We start from the raw sequence: 17596 nt of genomic DNA, 5'->3' as shown, positions 1-17596 counted from the left end.
CTGACCTGCTTAGTATGGCTTCAGGGTTCACACTAGAAGCATGACCAATGGTTAGGGAGGTACTACTATTTCCCAAGGCTCTCTGGTTCCCCATTGCCTTTAGGATGAAATACAAGCTGTTTTCATTTGAAAGCCCTTCACCATCTAGCTTTATCCAAACTTTGCAGCTTGATCACACAACGCTTCCTTTCATGCACCCTACCCTCCAGCCAAACTGGCTTACCTTGTTCCCTATGCACTACATTTTGTCTTTCACCTCTGTCCCCCTCACCACCAGACTCCATCCCCACTTTGCATGGAATGCAGTCTACTCACCTCAGCCTTTTGGAAACTTAACTCTCTTTTAATCTCTGCTCAAATGCGACTTCCTTTGGTAGGCCTTTCCTTGTCCTCAAATTGTTACTGTTCCATTAGAATACAAACTCTTTTAGAGGAGACACTTGATCTTACTTTTTTTTTGCATCCCTTGTGACTAGCATAGTGCCTGCCACATAATACGTGCCTAGTCAATTTTTTTTATCAGGAATTTTTGATAAGTAATTGAGAACCGCTACAAGTTTTTAAATTGAGAAGCCTAATGAACTGATGTGCCAGGAAGATTGACTAGGCAGTAGAGGAAAAGAAGAATTGGAGAGAGGAGAGGCTGAGTAGAAAGTTATTAAAAGTATGAAGGTCAGGTAATGATGGCCTGAGTTAGGTTTTTACAGTGGAAAGAACAAATGAAAGAGATAGTGCCACATTATGATAGGCAAGACTTATCAATTGACTGGATATTGGGGATAAAAGACATGGAAAAAAATATGATTCAGAGGTTTAACTGGGAAGGTGCTGATGCCTGAAATTTTTTTTTAAATGTTTAGGGAGGAAGAAAAGGAATTTAGTTGTTCATCCTGGTAGAGATATCCAGTAAGCAGTTAAAAATGATGGTTATGGAGAACTGGAAAAGATTAAAGCAGAAATATATAGGGGAGTCATGGCAAAGAGGTGGTAAGTTAAAAGCATCAGAGTGAATGAGTTCACTCAGAAACAAAATGTTGAAAGAGGAGGACAGAAACTTGGGAATACCTGCATTTAAGGATCAGGAAAATGATTAGCCAGCAAAAGAGACAGATAGAAGTTGGACCATGAGAGCAGTGTCACAAGTAAAGAGAGGAGAAAGTTTGAAGAAGGAAAGAGGGAACAAAAGTGTTCAATACTACAGAGGATGCAAAAGAAAAAAGACCACTAGATTTAGCAGAAAGAGGTTATTGGTGGTGGTGGAGAGATCAGTTTGAATAAAGTGGTGGTAATGGAAACTAAATTGCAAGGGGATGAGGAATAAATGGGTGATGAGGAAATGAAAACATTTATTATTTCCAGAAGTAACTCACAAGGTATTTGCATGAAAGGACAGGGGCAGCCTGATCCCATTTGCTTGTAGGTCAAGGGAAGGGAAGCAGTTGAGGAGATAATGAAGAGAATCAGGATTGACTAATCAGTGAGGTCAAAGAGCCTCATAATTAGAGGAGATAGGAGGGAACAGATAGAGGGAAAGGGCTTGGTCTTGGCAAGGAGATCTCCCAAGCAGTTTAGTCCATCCTACCAACAGTAAAGGGCACTCTTCACCCATGGTTTTTACAAAGTTCATTTCAGTAAGCATTTATCTAGTATGTGTGTACTCTGCACTCAGGATATAAAGACAAACATGAAACTCTCCCTGGGAGATTCAACTTTTAAGTAGGTATTGTTTTCTTAGTTTTAAAAAATATATTATTATAAACTTAGAATCAAAAAACATATTCAGCAAATACTTTGAAGAAATGTTGAGAGATACCATCGGTAGAGAAAAAGGCAGATTGGACTAGCTTTAGATAAAATTATGAACCAGATAATTCTGCCCACTCTGAAAGCCTGAAATTGGCTACCATCTTTTTTGACAGCTTCCATTCTCTTTAAACCACTTTCACCCTTATGTTGTCCCGATCCTGAATTATGGTGCCCACCCTATGCCTGCTTCCTTAACTTCCTATTAGTACTCCATTCTCCAGGCCAGTGATACCCAATCTGGGATAAAAGATAGAGTGAGCCTTCAAGTATTTCAGTGTTATCTCCAAGGTATCCATGTCATTAAATAAGTCATTATAATTAATAAGCAAAAATAACTTCTATAGATCAGATAACCAATATGTTTTACTTGTATGTGTATGGTTTTTTCAAATGCATGTAAGTTGTTATAATGAATGAACTACAAATTCATTTAAAACTGTTACTAAGCAAATTTTTGTCATATATTTTCTCAGTCAACAGTACAACTATCAATATATAGGGAGCATCAAATTTTTTTATATTAAAAAGTGGTATTAATAATTGAAAAGCTTGGAAACCATGTCTCTAAGATCTTATTTCTTTCTTTTTAGGGCTATATGATAGGGAAAGACATTCATCTGAGGTGTACTAATGCTTTATCTACCTTTCTAAATAACATATGTATTTTAGATGGAATTTATGGAGTCAATGCCTTAACCCAAATGGTGGGTATTTAATGAACTTTAAAACCAGTAGGGGACATTTGTAATTCAATTTTAATTATGTATTTCCCTAGAATCATGCAGCTTCCCATAAACCAGACTAATTGAATTGAGCCTTAAAAAAACTACTTTCATTCAAACTATGGTAGATTAATTTTATGTGAAACAACTGATTTGACTGAAAACTTCATTTTTCATAAAATTTCTTGACATCTTGTGGACAGATTCTATAGGATCCAAGATTAAGAGCTAGATGAGATCTCAAAGGCCATTTGTAGTTCAGTGATGTCAAAAAGAAATAGGGGCTGTACATAATTGTATGCACAACGTGTATATAAGTTGTACATAAAACTAACTGAAGGCCATATGTTGACTTAGTTTTAAAATATAATGTTATCTATGTTTTATTTTGTTCTCATGTATTTTATTACATACTTCCCAGTTACATTTTAATCTAGTTCTGCCCCACTTAGGAGGGTTGTGGGCTATGTGAAGCCTGACTGTTCGGTCCTTCTCAACTGGGAAGTAGCCAAGTTTATATTTTAACCTAGGACCTCTGACTCCATATCTTTCCACTACCCCTCCCTGCATCTATCAAGAATGCAAGGGGACAGAACCAAAATACTCAAAGGACTTATCATGGTCTTCCAGAACAGAATTATCTTGTACATGCTTACCGAGTGTTAAGGTATTGAGTGCTTTACGCAATACAGATTGACCCAGTCTCTGCTACTCCGATGGGCAATATTTTTTTTTAGCTTTCTTTCATGACAGATAGTTATTTGTTGTTCTAAAGCCTTTGTTATCAATGAATACAAAATTTCTAACACCTTTCCTACATACGTAGTTTAATTCTTGCTGTTAAAACAAAATGTAATACCTACTTGAAGCAATTTTAGAGCCCTTCACTGCCCATCTCACCTGAAAGGCAGTAATGGTTCACTGGATAATAAATCACAACTACAAATGGGTTTTACTGCAAAAAGCTTTATTTTTTAACTCTTCAGTAGTTCTTTTAAAAATGGATTCTGCGAGCCAGCCTATGTTTCCATTAAAACTCCTATGGATTATTTTGTCTAGTGTAATAGTCCATTCCCTGTGCAATTCTTCATCACAAATTTCTTTTCAGGATATTGCCCCCAAGTAGCTCTCTTGAGAATTATGGTGTATAATTGTTGTCACTTTGAGGATTCTTACCTACCAATTGTAACGTGAATTAGTTATATCCAAATAAATATGAAAGTCTCAAAAGATAAAAATCTTCTGTTCTCTTTATTTAGTAAATGGCCAAAAGTCCCAGATGTAAATGACTAAGCTACTAAATTATGAAAATGATCAATAGGATTAAAATGTATTGAGATGTGAAGGCATTTATTAAATGAATATGCCACTGGCTGAAATGCAGTCTTTTTTCCTTATTAGAGTCTAAGAAATTAAAGGGTCCTCATTTATTCTCTCTTTTCTCCCCTACTTCTCATCCTCCACTTTCCCCAACAAATATTCAGCCAATGTATTAAATTTTACTTATTTGACACTAACTTTTTTATTTCTGTGATTCCTTAGCATTTGTAGTAAGATGTTTTCTTTTAGGAAGCAGTTCAGTATAATGAAGAGTACTGAACTTGAAGTCAGATTTGAATTCTGGCTCTAGCTGTGTAACGTTGGGCAGGTGCTTTCACCTCAACCTCATTTTTCTCATTATAAAATGTGGTGGTTGGACAATTATCCTATCTTTAAAGGTGTCTTCCAACGCTAAATCTGATTCTCATGTGAATGGAAGTGATGGTGTTTTTACTATCGACCTCAAATGCTGTGAGGAAATGCTTTATCAACCTTTCAAGTTCTATAGAATTGAATTCTTATCATTGTTTTGATTAACTGCTATATGCCATCACCAGAAAGGAAACAGCTGTTAAAAGGAACAAAAAGGAACAGTTTCAGAGGAAATCAGAAAGACAACAGGAGACTTATTGCAGAATAAAATGTGCTACACTTAGGAGAACAATAGCTATAATGACAACATTATGGAGGAAAAATAACTTTGAAAGACTAGAATTCTGATCAATACGGTGATCCACCACCAGTCTGGAGGACTGGAGATCAAACATGCCACTCACCTCCTGCCAGGGAGGTAATGACCTTAAAATGCTAAATGAAATATGTTTGTGGACATGGCCAATATGGGAATTTCTTTGGCTGGACTATGTATATTTGTTATGAGCAGCTTATTTATTTTATTTTTTATTGTTTGAGAGCATTGGAAAGGAGAGATAATAAATGCTTGTAGAAAAAAGAAATTATCTTACAATTAAAAAATTTTTAAAGAACATTATTTCTAATTCCAAATCACAGCATTTTTTATGTTTATAGGCAGAAACTAGTTTTTTATCCTGTGTTACATATATAAAGTGAAGTAGCTAATTTATACAGATAAATTAAGTAAAACCAAAAAAATTACCTTTACTAATTATATGAATATTTCCAAGGAAAGCAGGTTTTACTTGAATTATTATAGATAATTGCTTTAATCCTTCACTTCATATATAAACATGAAATTAATTTTGTGTTCATCAAGAACTCTGAGTCAGGAAGATGTAGATTAAAAGATTAGACACTTATTAGCTGTTGGACTTTGGGCAAGTCACTTAGCTCTCTTAGCCCCAGTTTTCGTCTTCTATAAAATGGAGAAGATTATAATACTACCTTACAAGGATGTTAGGATCAAATGAGAATATGTGTAAAGCAATTTACAAGACTTAGTCTTCCTTTAAACTCCATCTAAAATCCCATTTTTTATAGGAAGCCCTTCCTAGCCCCTCTTAATTGTAGTGCTTTCCCTCTATTAATTATTTCCTATTTATCCTATGTATATAAGATATGTGTGTATATGGATATATTTATGAATGTAAATATATATAAGTACATATTTTTGTCTTCTGGGTGTGTTTGTGTAAATAAATAAAATTTTATTTGTATATATTTGTTTGTATAACCTGTTAGACTGTGAAGTCCTTGAGGACAAGGACTGTCATTTGCCTCTGTTTGTATCCACATTGTTTAGCACAGTGCTTGGTATATAGTAGGCACTTAATATATGTTTATTGACTAATTGATTAAAGTGCTATAAGTTAGATATCATTAGATAAAACTTTTTTCTCTTTTCCAAGGCCATCATTAGATTAATTTCTATTGTGTAAGTTTAAATTATGTACGTTTCTCTTAAAGAAATATACTTAAGCCAATGGTACAGAACCTGATCTTTAAATAAACTTTAGATAAACTGATTTTATATAAAAGTGTCACAATCCAGCTTTAACAATGTACAAAATCTTTCAGCAGGGAATCAAATCAAAAGACTGTGTAACTTATGCTTGGGGAAATGACATTTCTTATGCTAATGCTACCTAACAAATAGTTTCCCATCACAGAGACTGTTAATGATAGCCATCATGTTTCCTGGGGAAAAGTCCTTCAGTGTCTTCCCCTTAAAGTACTTGAAATTTAAATGTAGAATCATATATTGTAGTTGTTCTTTTATCATATCCACCTCTATCCATCATAGGGTCAGTCTTTATTGGTATTTATAGGATCAGTTCATATTGGCAGTATGTAGATTTATGTTATAGTATATAAGTTTATGCTACAATACCAGAATGAATATTATCATCCTTAGGAAATGAATTTTTTTGGATAGAATGTCATATTTCAGTGGAGACAAGTTGGCAGAATGAGAAGAAGCATTAGAGTGTAGCTCTTCCCCCCACCCCCCCTCCTCAACTATGATCTAGAGAATGTATCACACTGAATTCTGATAAAGAAAGCCATGAAGTTTCAGTGAGTCATTTTTCTAGCCCAGGGTAATTCAGAGAGACAAAGAGAGACATAAAGAGAGAGATAGTTCTGTAGATTCTGGGGGGGAGGTTTCCCCAGGAGTGTGTGGCAGCAGTGGTAGAGTGCATTCCAGCACCCAAAGACTGAGAGAATGCTGAAACAAGGCACCAGAAGGAGATCCCAAGAGATCCCTGAACAAGCACTGGATATGGAAACAGGTGCTATTTGGCAGTACTGTCACCAACCACACAGTACTGGGTCATGGATTCAGGGTAAAGATGAGCACTGGCCCTAGTTGTGCAATGAGCATGGAGCGAGTTCCAAGAAGCAAACCATAACTATGTGGGTAACTCTGATCCTTGGAGCAAATAGCTGCATCCCAGACTATAAGGAAGTCAGCAGTTTGATTGCTCAGAACCTAGAGAGCCTCCTAGTGGGCCAATAGTTGTTGAGTCAAGCAGCAGTCTGCTGAAACTACCAACCAGAAACAAGCCAGTAGAAGTCAGACCAGAAGGGCACTGTTTAGACCTCTCCCTGGATCATACCACTTTGGGTACACTGAAAACTTGCAGGCCCCTAACTGGAGCTATGAAAGCAGTAGAAGGACATAAGCAGACGGAAGTTCAGTCCAGACATCCCAGCTCTCCCAAAGGGTGTGCAGAACCCAGAACTAAGATAAAGTCCAAAGAAGCAGACTAGAAGAATGAGCAAACAAACAAAAAAAAGAACCTGACCATAAAAAGTAACTATGGTGACAAGAAAGCTCAAGCCTAAAAACAGAAGAAGAAAATAACTCAAAACCATCTATGAGAAAAGCCTCAAAGAGAAAAAAATCAGCTGAGATACAAGTCCAATAAGAATGCCTAGAATATAAACAAGAGTTAAAGGAGGAGCTAAAAGATTTTTTAAAAAACCAATTGAAGGGCAGCTAGATGGTACAGTGTGTAGAGTACCAGACCTGGTGTCAGAAGGACCTGAATTCAAATCCAGCCTCAGACACTTACTAGCTGTGGGATGCTGGACAACTCAATTAACCCTGATTGCCTCAAAAAACAAAACCAAACCCAGTTAAGAGAAGTACAGAAAAGAATCAGAAAGGAAGCAAGAGCTAGGGGAAAAGATATGAAAAGAGAATTAACTGCTTGGGAAAAAGAGGAACAAAACTTTACTGAAGAAAATAACTCCTTCAAAATTCGAATTGACCAAATGGAAACTAATGACTCCATGAGATGTCAAGAAATAGTAAAACAAAGTCAAAAGATTGAAAACGTAGAAGAAAATATTAAAACATAGGAAAAATACCTAATAGGAAAAACAACTGAAAAAATATAACATCCATTCCTTTTTTTTTTTTTTTAAAGCACGAACTAGAAAGCATACTAATAAATGGAGCTTTCTTTAGAATGATAAGTAGTATATATGGAGCAGGATGCTCTCAGAGAAATTTGGAAAGACTTTTAGGACTGATACAAAATGAAATGTGCTGTGTACAAAGTAACAGCAGTATTGTAAGATGACTTGCCACCAGCCAGTTGTAGATGACTTGGCTATTCTCAGCAATACAATGATCCAAGACAATTCTGAAGGACTTATGATGAAAAATGTTATCTATCCCCAGAGAAAGAACTGATGTTGTCTGAATACAGATTGAAGCATACTTATTTTTTACTTTATTTTTCTTGAGTTTTTTTTTTCTGAAGAGTTCATAACCAAACAAGAGGCAAAGAGGTTTACAGGAGGGAAAATGGGTAATTCTGATTATATCAAATTAAGAAAATTTTGCATTTATGAAACCAGTGTAGCTAAAGTTAGAAAAGAGCAGGAACCTGGGCGGGGGGGAGTCTTTGCATCTAATGTCTTTGATAAAAGTTTCATTTCTAAAATATATAAGGAACTGAAGTCAAATTTTCATGAACAAAAACCACTCCCCAACTGATAAATGGTAAAAAGAATGTGAACTGGCAATTTTGAAAAGGAGACATGCACACTATCAACAACCATATCTTTAAAATTCTCTAAATCACTAACAATTAGAGAAATCTAATTAAAACAAGTCCAAGGTACCTTCTCATGCCCATCAGAGTGGCTAAGATGCCATAAAAAAAGAAATTACAAAAGCTGGAGGGGGATATGGGAAAACAAGTATACTAATGCCCTATTGTTAGTGTAGCTATGAACTAGTCCTACCATTCTGGAAAGCAGTTTGAAACTATGTCCAAAAAGTTACTAAACTGAGCATACCCTTTGACCCAGTGATTATTTCTTCTTCATTGCTTGTGAATTCACCTTTTTTATTTTCATACTGATAATTTGTTTTTCTTAATTGAATTAGCTAATTTCTTACCTATTTTATTATTATTTTTAAAGAGCTCCTAGTTTCATTTATTTTCCTTTTGGGTAAGATGTATCTCTGTATCTGACTACATATATGTATATTCTTCTCTCCTTTAATTGGTTCAGATGAGAATGAGGTTCAGGTTTGTCCACCTCTTCTAATACTAGGTTTATACCCCAGAAAGATCAAAGGGAAAGGACCAATATGTACAAAAATATTTATGATAGCCCTTTTTGTGGTGGCAAAGAATTGGAAACTAAGAAGTTGCCTATCAATTGGGGAAAGGCTGAACTATATATCATAGTTATGGTATATTAATATGGTAGAATACTAGTGTGCTGTAAGAAATGATGAAGGGAATGGTTTCAGAAAAACCTAGAAAGACTTATATGAACTGATGCAAAGTGAAGCAAGGAGAACCAGAAGATCAATGTATACAATATCTGCAATATTGTAAAGATAACTAACTTTTAAAGACGTAATAACTCTGATCAATACAATTCTAAAGTACTAATGAAGAAACATCCTGCCCACCTCCAGATAGAGAACTGATAAAGTCTGATAAACTGATAGTGCAAAGTGAGGCATATTTTGTTCTCTTTTTATTTTTTTTAGATATGAATAATGAAGAAATTTATCTTTTATGATTACATATTTATATGTTTTTGCCTTCTTAATGGTTGGAAGAGGGGAAGGAAAAGAAGGGAATTCAGAATTAAAAATACACTAGAATTGAATTTTTTTTTAAAAAAAGAATGTTATACTTTATTCAAGGCAAGGGATTTAGTCTCCCAGGCTATGACTTCTCTGCTTTTGTCTCTGTTAAGCTTCTTCTCCTTACTCTTAGCTTTGCCTGAGGCCAAGTGAAACTGCCTTAAAGATCTTTTTCCCTTTTTGAAAATCAAAGCAAAAACACCTCAAGGACACAGACAGTGAACCAGAACCAACGGCACTTGCCTCTTAAAAAGCCCAGAATTGACTTTTGTTATTAATCTTGCTTGACCTTCTGTTTCTACCTCTTCTGGAGCTTATTTACACATTGAAGTTCAGAATTATTTGAGTTAGACTGCTGTGCATAAGGAATATAATTTCCCCTATATGTAATTACATCGTTCCTAAGTTTAGGAAAAGTTTTTAAGAGACAAGTACCCCTTTTTGCTCCAGCAACCAAAGGAGACATGTTAGCTCTTAGCTTAGAACCTAAATAATAGTCATTTTAATTTATGTGTAAATTAGATTCTGCTCATTTGATGGAGAAACACTGAAGAGCCATCCACATAAAGGTGAAAATTAAAGCCAGAAGAGATAGTAAGACTCAGAAGGAGAGAGAATACAAAGAAAGGAGAGATGAGGACAAAAACTTTGGTAGCACCCACTCTTGGGGAACAGAAAAAGAACCAGTTAAGAAGACCAGTTTAGGAGTAGAGTCAGAAAGGTAGGAAGAGAGCTAGAAAGCTCGGCATGTCATAGAAGGCAAAGAAGCAGAAGAGTAGTGTTAGTAACACACAATACAGATAAAACATCACTTTAAGGGAAGGGCATATCAGAGAATCAGCACCTTCAAATTAAGCTCAGTGGCTTCCCCAGGGGGAATATTACCTATGTACTACCAATGTAGAAGATATTGCCTCTGCTTCATCAGTGCTATGTAGTGGAACTCATTGAGTTTACTTGAATCTGTTCATTCTACTCTCCGTGCCTCAATTTCCTTAATTTGAAAGTAGATAGAGTGCTACATCATGAAAATTAATTAGATATGCTATTTACAACTAAATGGAAAACTTGTGTGGACTACTGCTTTACTAATGTTTCTAAAATATCTGGGTCTTGGGCTCTGTAAAAATACTTAGTTAAATGACCACCCATTCTTTTTTTTTTTTTTTAATTTATTTATTTAAGTTTTCAACATTCATTTCCACAAAATTTTGGGTTCCAGATTTTCTCCCCATTTCTCCCCTCCCCCAGCCCCCAAACGCTGAGCATTCTAATTACCCTTATCATCAATCTGCCCTCCCTTCTAACATCCCTCCCTTCCCTTATCCCCATCTTCTCTTTTGTCCTGTAGGGCAAGATAACTTTCTATACCCCATTACCTGTATTTCTTATTACCTAGTTGCAAGAACAATACTCAACAGTTGTTCCTAAAACTTTGAGTTTCACCTTCTCTTCCTCCCTCCCTCCCCGCCCATTCCCTTTGGGAAGGCAAACAATTCAATATAGGCCATATCTGTGTAGTTTTGCAAATGACTTCCATAATAGTCGTGTTGTGTAAGACTAACTATATTTCCCTCCATCCTGTCCTGCCCCCCATTTCTTCTGCTCTCTCTTTTGACCCTGTCCCTCCCCAAGAGTGTTGACTTCTAATTGCTCCCTCCTCCCATTGCCCTCCCTTTCATCATTCTCCCCACCCTGCTTATCTCCTTCTCCCCCCCTTTCCTGTATTTTAAGATAGGGTTTCATACCAAAATGAGCATGCATTTTATTCTTTCTTTTAGTTGAATGTGATGAGAGTAAGCTTCATGTTTTTCTCTCACCTCTCCTCTTTTTCCCTCCACTGAAAAGTCTTTTATTTGCCTCTTTTATGAGATATAACCTGCCCCATTCCATTTCTCCCTTTTTCCTCCCAATATATTTCTCTCTCACTGCTTAATTTCATTTTTTTAAGATATGATCCCATCCTATTCAATTCACCCTGTGGGGTGTGTGTGTGTGTGTGTGTGTGTGTGTGTGTGTGTAATCCCACCAACTACTCAGATACCGAAAAAAGTTTTCAAGAGTTACAAATATTGTCTTTCCATGTAGGAATGTAAACAGTTCAACTTTAGTAAGTCCCTTATGACTTCTCTTTGCTGTTTAGCTTTTCCTGCTTCTCTTCATTCTTGTATTTGAAAGTCAAATTTTCTTTTCAGCTCTGGTCTTTTCATCAAGAATGCTTCAAAGTCCTCTATTTCATTGAAAGACCATTTTTCCCCTGAAGTATTATACTCAGTTTTGCTGGGTAGGTGATTTTTGGTTTTAGTCCTAGTTCCTTTGACTTCTGGAATATCATATTCCATGACCTTCAATCCCTTAAGGAAGAAGCTGCTAGATCTTGTGTTATCCTGATTGTATTTCCACAGTACTTGAACTGTTTCTTTCTAGCTGCTTGCAATATTTTCTCCTTGACCGGGGAACTCTGGAATTTGGCCACAACGTTTGTAGGAGTTTCTCTTTTTGGATCTCTTTCAGGAGGTGATTGTTAGATTCTTTCAATATTTATTTTGCCCCCTGGTTCTAGAATATCAAGGCAGTTATCCTTGATAATTTCATGAAAGATGATGTCTAGGCTCTTTTTTTGATCAAGGCTTTCAGGTAGTCCCATAATTTTTAAATTGTCTCTCCTGGGTCTATTTTCCAGCTCAGTTGTTTTTCCAATGAGATATTTCACATTATCTTCCATTTTTTCATTCTTTTGGTTTTGTTTTGTGATTTCTTGGTTTCTCATAAAGTCATTAGCCTCCATCTGTTTCATTCTAATTTTTAAAGAACTATTTTCTTCAGTGAGCTTTTGAACCTCCTTTTCCATTTGGCTAATTCTGCTTTTTAAAACATTCTTCTCCTCATTGGCTTTTTGAACTTCTTTTGCCACTTGAATTAGTCTATTTTTAAGGGTGTTATTTTCATCAGCATTTTTTGGGTCTCCTTTAGCAAGGTATTGACCTGCTTTTCATGCTTTTCTTGCATCTCTCTCATTTCTCTTTCCAGTTTTTCCTCTACCTCTCTTACTTGATTTCCAAAATCCTTTTTGAGCTCTTCCATGGCCTGAGCCCATTGAATATTTATTTTGGATGTTTGGGATACAGAAGCCTTGACTTTCATGTCTTTCCCTGATGGTAAGCATTGTTCTTCCTTCTCTGAAAGGATGGGAGAAGATATCTGTTCTCCAAGAAAGTAACCTTCTATAGTCTTATTTTTTTTCCCTTTTTTGGGCATTTTCCCAACCAGTTACTTGACTTTTGGGTCCTTTGTCAGGAGTAGGGTATGCTCTGGGAATCTGTAAGATCTCAGTTCCTCCAAGGTGGCACAATCAAGTGTGTACACTAGTCTGGAAGCAGGAAGAGATTTTTGTGCCCAGAATCTTAGAAGTTACCTCTCCACAGACACCTGGCCTCCAGTTCCTCCAAGCTGGCACTCAGGGGCTGGGATTCAGGCAAGCTGTGGGGGCAGAGCCACCATTCAATGCGAGAGAAAGACCAGCTGCCTCAGGGCCTCCATACAGGGCTGAGGTAAGACTCAACTCTTCAGTGCCCCCAGAGGTTTTTAAGCTCCAAAATGGAGCAGACTATACAGGCTGCTGTTCAGCTTCTGTGGCCACTGCCTGCTGCCGGAGCTATGGGAAGGCCCTTCTCCCTTCCTGGCCAACTGAAAAAACCCATCACTGACCTTTGGCACCTGTGGGTTGGGGTATCTGCAGACCTGCTGCTGCGACTGGAAATTCCGCCCCCCCCAAGGGCTATTCGAGAGCTGCACCCAGCGGCCAAGGCTGGGCTGGGCTCTGTGTTCCACTCCATGTCTGGTGCAACAGATGTTTCCCGTGGGCCTTTCAGGTCACCCTGGGCTGGAAATCTCTTCCACTCTGTTGTTCTCCACTTCTGTTGCTCCAAAATTTGTTGAGAGTTCCTCTCTACAGGTGTTTTATGAGCTATGTGGGGGCAGCCTCCTTCTGCGTGTCTTTCTACTCTACCATCTTGACTTTGCCCCCATCCCCATTCTTTTAAAGAACCTTACTATTAACCTTTTTGGACAGGATATGAAGATGACAGATATTTTGTGGATTATAAAAGACATTCCTTCCTTCTCCTTTTGTTGCTTATTATTTTTCTCAATTACATATGAACAAATTTTTTTAATATAAAGTTTTTAAAATTTTGAATTTCAAATTCTCTCCCTCTCCTCTCTTCCCTCTCCTTGAGAAGGCAAGCAGTTTGATATAGATTAAATAAGATATCTCTTTTAACCCAAAGCACAAAGCAAAAGCTGTGCTTATTGCTAAATGATTAATGACAATTGGAATTTTTAATGAATTTCATAAGTAAAATAGATTCCACTGATTTTAAGAAGACTTTTGTTTTATGCAAGAGAAGACCTTATTGATTTACATTACAAAACAACAAGCAGTTACCTTTCTGTTTTCACTTTTGTGTAATTTGAGCCAGTGGAAACACCCAAAATAGAGAAAAAGGAGACAACTGTTTTGCCATAAATCTGAGTAAAATACCTACCCAGAAAATCTTTGCTTGTAATCCAGGAAATGTCACAAAGGGAGAATAATAAGCAGCCAAACAAATCTAGACCATCAGCTGCATCTTAAAACATGTATAAGCAGTTAGAAATGAGTGATCTCAGGAGGGAAAGTAAGCTACTGACTGTATAGAAAGCGTGCTTACTGTGCCAAATGTTGTTCAGTTCCCTCACATTGAACCTTTTGTGAATCCAAAAAAGCTTCTTACAGACACTGATTGCTCAATCACATCTCATTGCCACAAATAACTGACATATATGTGACTTTAATGTTTACAAAGCACTCCACCTACATTATCCCATTTAGTACTATTGGTATTATACCCATTTTACTATGCTAGACAATAGGGACAACAGAATGTAGACAAGCTATGTTCCCTGTCCTCATGGCCCTTACATTCTAGTAGGAGGATATGACATTCACTCCAAACCCAACAAACTTTCCACCATACCACACTGTAACTCACCATGATAAGTGCATAAAAGAGGTACAAAGTAATATGTGAGATTTGAGGGGTAACTATTCCTGATTATAGAGGAAGTAGGATTTGAGTTGAGAACTTGAAGGAGTAGTAGGAATCTAAAGGGTGAAAGGCAACTATTCTGGAAATACGGACCAGGGTAGACAAAAACAGAGTTGAGAACTACAAAGTATGTATAGAGGACAGGGAACAGTCTAATATGACTGGATTGTAGAGTACATTGAAGTAAGTAATGTAAAACAAGTGTGACAATACATTATAGAGGGACTTGAAGGTCAATCTAAAGGGCTTTAACTCTACTGAACAAATCATAGAGAGGTTTGGAGCAGAGCAGTGACACCACCATATATGTATGTGTGTGTATATGTATGTGTGTATGTATATACATATATATTAAAGGAAGATGTGTAGATGGCATCGGTGTGAAGGGCAGGCTGCATTAGGCAAAAAGTGAAGTCAGGGAGGAGGCTATTAATGATGGCACAGATAGATGATAATGAAAGGCCTGTCCTAGGGTAGTAGTGGCAATGTGAATATACAAGTGAGGACAAAGAAAACAAATATTTCAGAGGTACACTTAAAAAGATAGGGTAACTAATTGAATTTAAGAAATAAGAGAAGAGGAAGAGTTATAGAAAAAAACACAGGGTTTTCAATATGGAAGATTAGATCAAACAGTGGAAATAGTGATATTAGATAAGAGTCATAAAATTGATTCTGCTCATTGATTCAGTTATTCTTTTGCTACAATATTATCTTTAAAATAGCATGAAGATGAATAAAGAATTTATCTGTATAAAATATTCATATCTGCTCTATTTGTAATAGCAGAAACAACCTATATGAGCTGAATGTATATGACATTAGATAAATACATTATATACTCTTTACCTGAATATTTATTTTTGTTGATGTTCCTTTATAATGCTGGATTTCTTAACACTACATTTTTAAAATTTTGAGTTCCAAATATTCTTGCTCCCTTACACCCCTCTGCCATCCATTGAGATGGCAAGCAATATGGTACCCATTATACATGTGAAGTCATACAAAATATATCTCCATATTAACCATGTTACAAAAATAAAAAGCAAGATAAATAAAGACAGTGAAAAAATATGTTTCAATCTACACTCAGAGTTTGTCAGTTCCCACTCTGCAGGTAGGTAGCATTTTTCATTATGAGTCTTTGGAATTGTCTGAGATCATTTTACTGATCAGAGTAGTTAAGTGTTTCAGTTGATCCTCCTTACAGTGTTGCTGTTACGATGTTCAATGCTCTTGTGGTTCCGCTCACTTCCCATTATATCAGTTCATGTAAGTCTTTCCAGGTTTTTCTGAAACCATCCCCCATATAGTTTCTTATAACACAATAATATCCCATCATAATCATATACTACAAAACTTGTTTAGCCATTTCCCAGTTGATGGGCATTCCTTCAATTTCTAATTCTTTGCCATCACAAAAAGAGCTGCTATAAATATTTTTTATAGATATAGGTCCTTTTCCTTTGATCTCTTTGGGGTACAGACCCAGTAGTGGCATTGCTGGGTCAAAAGATATGTGAAGTTTTATAGATTTTTGGCCATGTTCCAAATTATACTCCAGAATGGTTGGACCACTTTACAGCTCTACCAACAGTGTTTTAGTATACACTTATATATTATATTTGTTATGTGATATGTATATCTTTCCATATTCTCTCTAGTATTTGTTATTTTCCTTTTTGTTATGCTAGCCAGCCTGATAGATATGAGGTGTTAGTACCTCAAAGTTGTTTTAATTTGCATTTCTCTAATTTTTAGTGATTTAGAGAATTTTATATGACTATTAATAGCTTTGATTTGTTCTTCTGAAAACTACCTGTTCATATCCTTTGACTATTTAAATGGTTCTTATTTTTTGAGACATTTTATTTTATTTTTTAGAATTATTATATGTTTTCAGTTTTCTGCAATCACTTCCATATATCTTAGATTTTCCCCCCACTCTCCCCCTTTCTCCCCCCTCCCTACCTCTCCCTTACCATGACAGCATGGAATCTTATATAGGTTCTACACATACATTCTTATTCAATACATTTTCACCTTAGTCATGTTGCATAGAAGAATTAAAATGAATGGGAGAAACCATAAAACAAAACAAAACATAGCACAAGAGAAATTGGTCTGCTTCATTTTGTGATCCAGTTCGATAGTTCTTTCCCTGGATGTGGAAGGCATTTTGTCTTGAGTCCTTTGGGAATTTTTTTTAGATAATAGCTCTTATTTTTATAAATTTGGCTCAGTTTCCTCTATATTTGAGAAATGAAGACTTTATCAGAAAAACCTAATTTTTTCTCCCAACTTCTTGCTTTCCTTCTAATTTTGGCTACAGGCTTTGTGTGTGTAAAAAGTCTTAAATTTCATATAATCAAAATTATCCATTTTACCTTCTGTGATCCTCCTCTATCTCGTTTGGTCATAAACTCTTCCCTTATCCATAGAGCCAATAGGTAAATTTTTTCATGGTTCCCTAATTTGCTTATATCACCCTTTGTACCTAAAGCATTTACCCTTTTGACCTTACCTTGGTATACAGTGTGAAATGCTTATCTATGCCTATTTTCTACAGATTACTTTTCAATTTTCCCAGTAGTTTTTGTCATATAGTGAGTTCTTGCCCCAAAAGCTTGGGCCTTTGAGTTTACCAAACACTAGATTACTGTGGTCATTTACTATACTATATATTGTGTACCTAATCTATTCCACTGATCCACTACTCTATTTCTTAACTAGTACCAGATTATTTTGATGATTAAATGGTGAATTTTTAAAAGAAATGGTGGGCAGTTTTCAAAAGAAAAGTTGCAAGCTATCATCAACCATATGAAAATATGTTCTGACTCACTAATAATATGTTACTAACATTTTAGCTCTATAAACACTTTTAAAACTGTAATAAAAATTTATAGTTTTATATTTTTTGCTCTTTGTACATTGAATTGTTCGTTTCCTTATGTCTATGAAGTTCATAGTTAAAAATGAAAAAAAAAAAGTGAAGCCAGAAGGAGAAACAGATTTAAAGGGAAAGACACTAAGCCTGGCTTTAGTTGCACTGAATTTGAAGTATTAGTAGGATATTCATATAGTAATGTCTTTCTGGCAATTGGAGAAATGGG

The sequence above is a fragment of the Notamacropus eugenii genome, chromosome 1 (assembly GCF_028372415.1).
Source record: "Notamacropus eugenii isolate mMacEug1 chromosome 1, mMacEug1.pri_v2, whole genome shotgun sequence".
In the NCBI taxonomy this organism is placed as follows: domain Eukaryota; kingdom Metazoa; phylum Chordata; class Mammalia; order Diprotodontia; family Macropodidae; genus Notamacropus; species Notamacropus eugenii.
The sequence above is the reverse complement of the archived record's forward strand: the minus strand, read 5'-3'. Positions refer to the sequence as shown.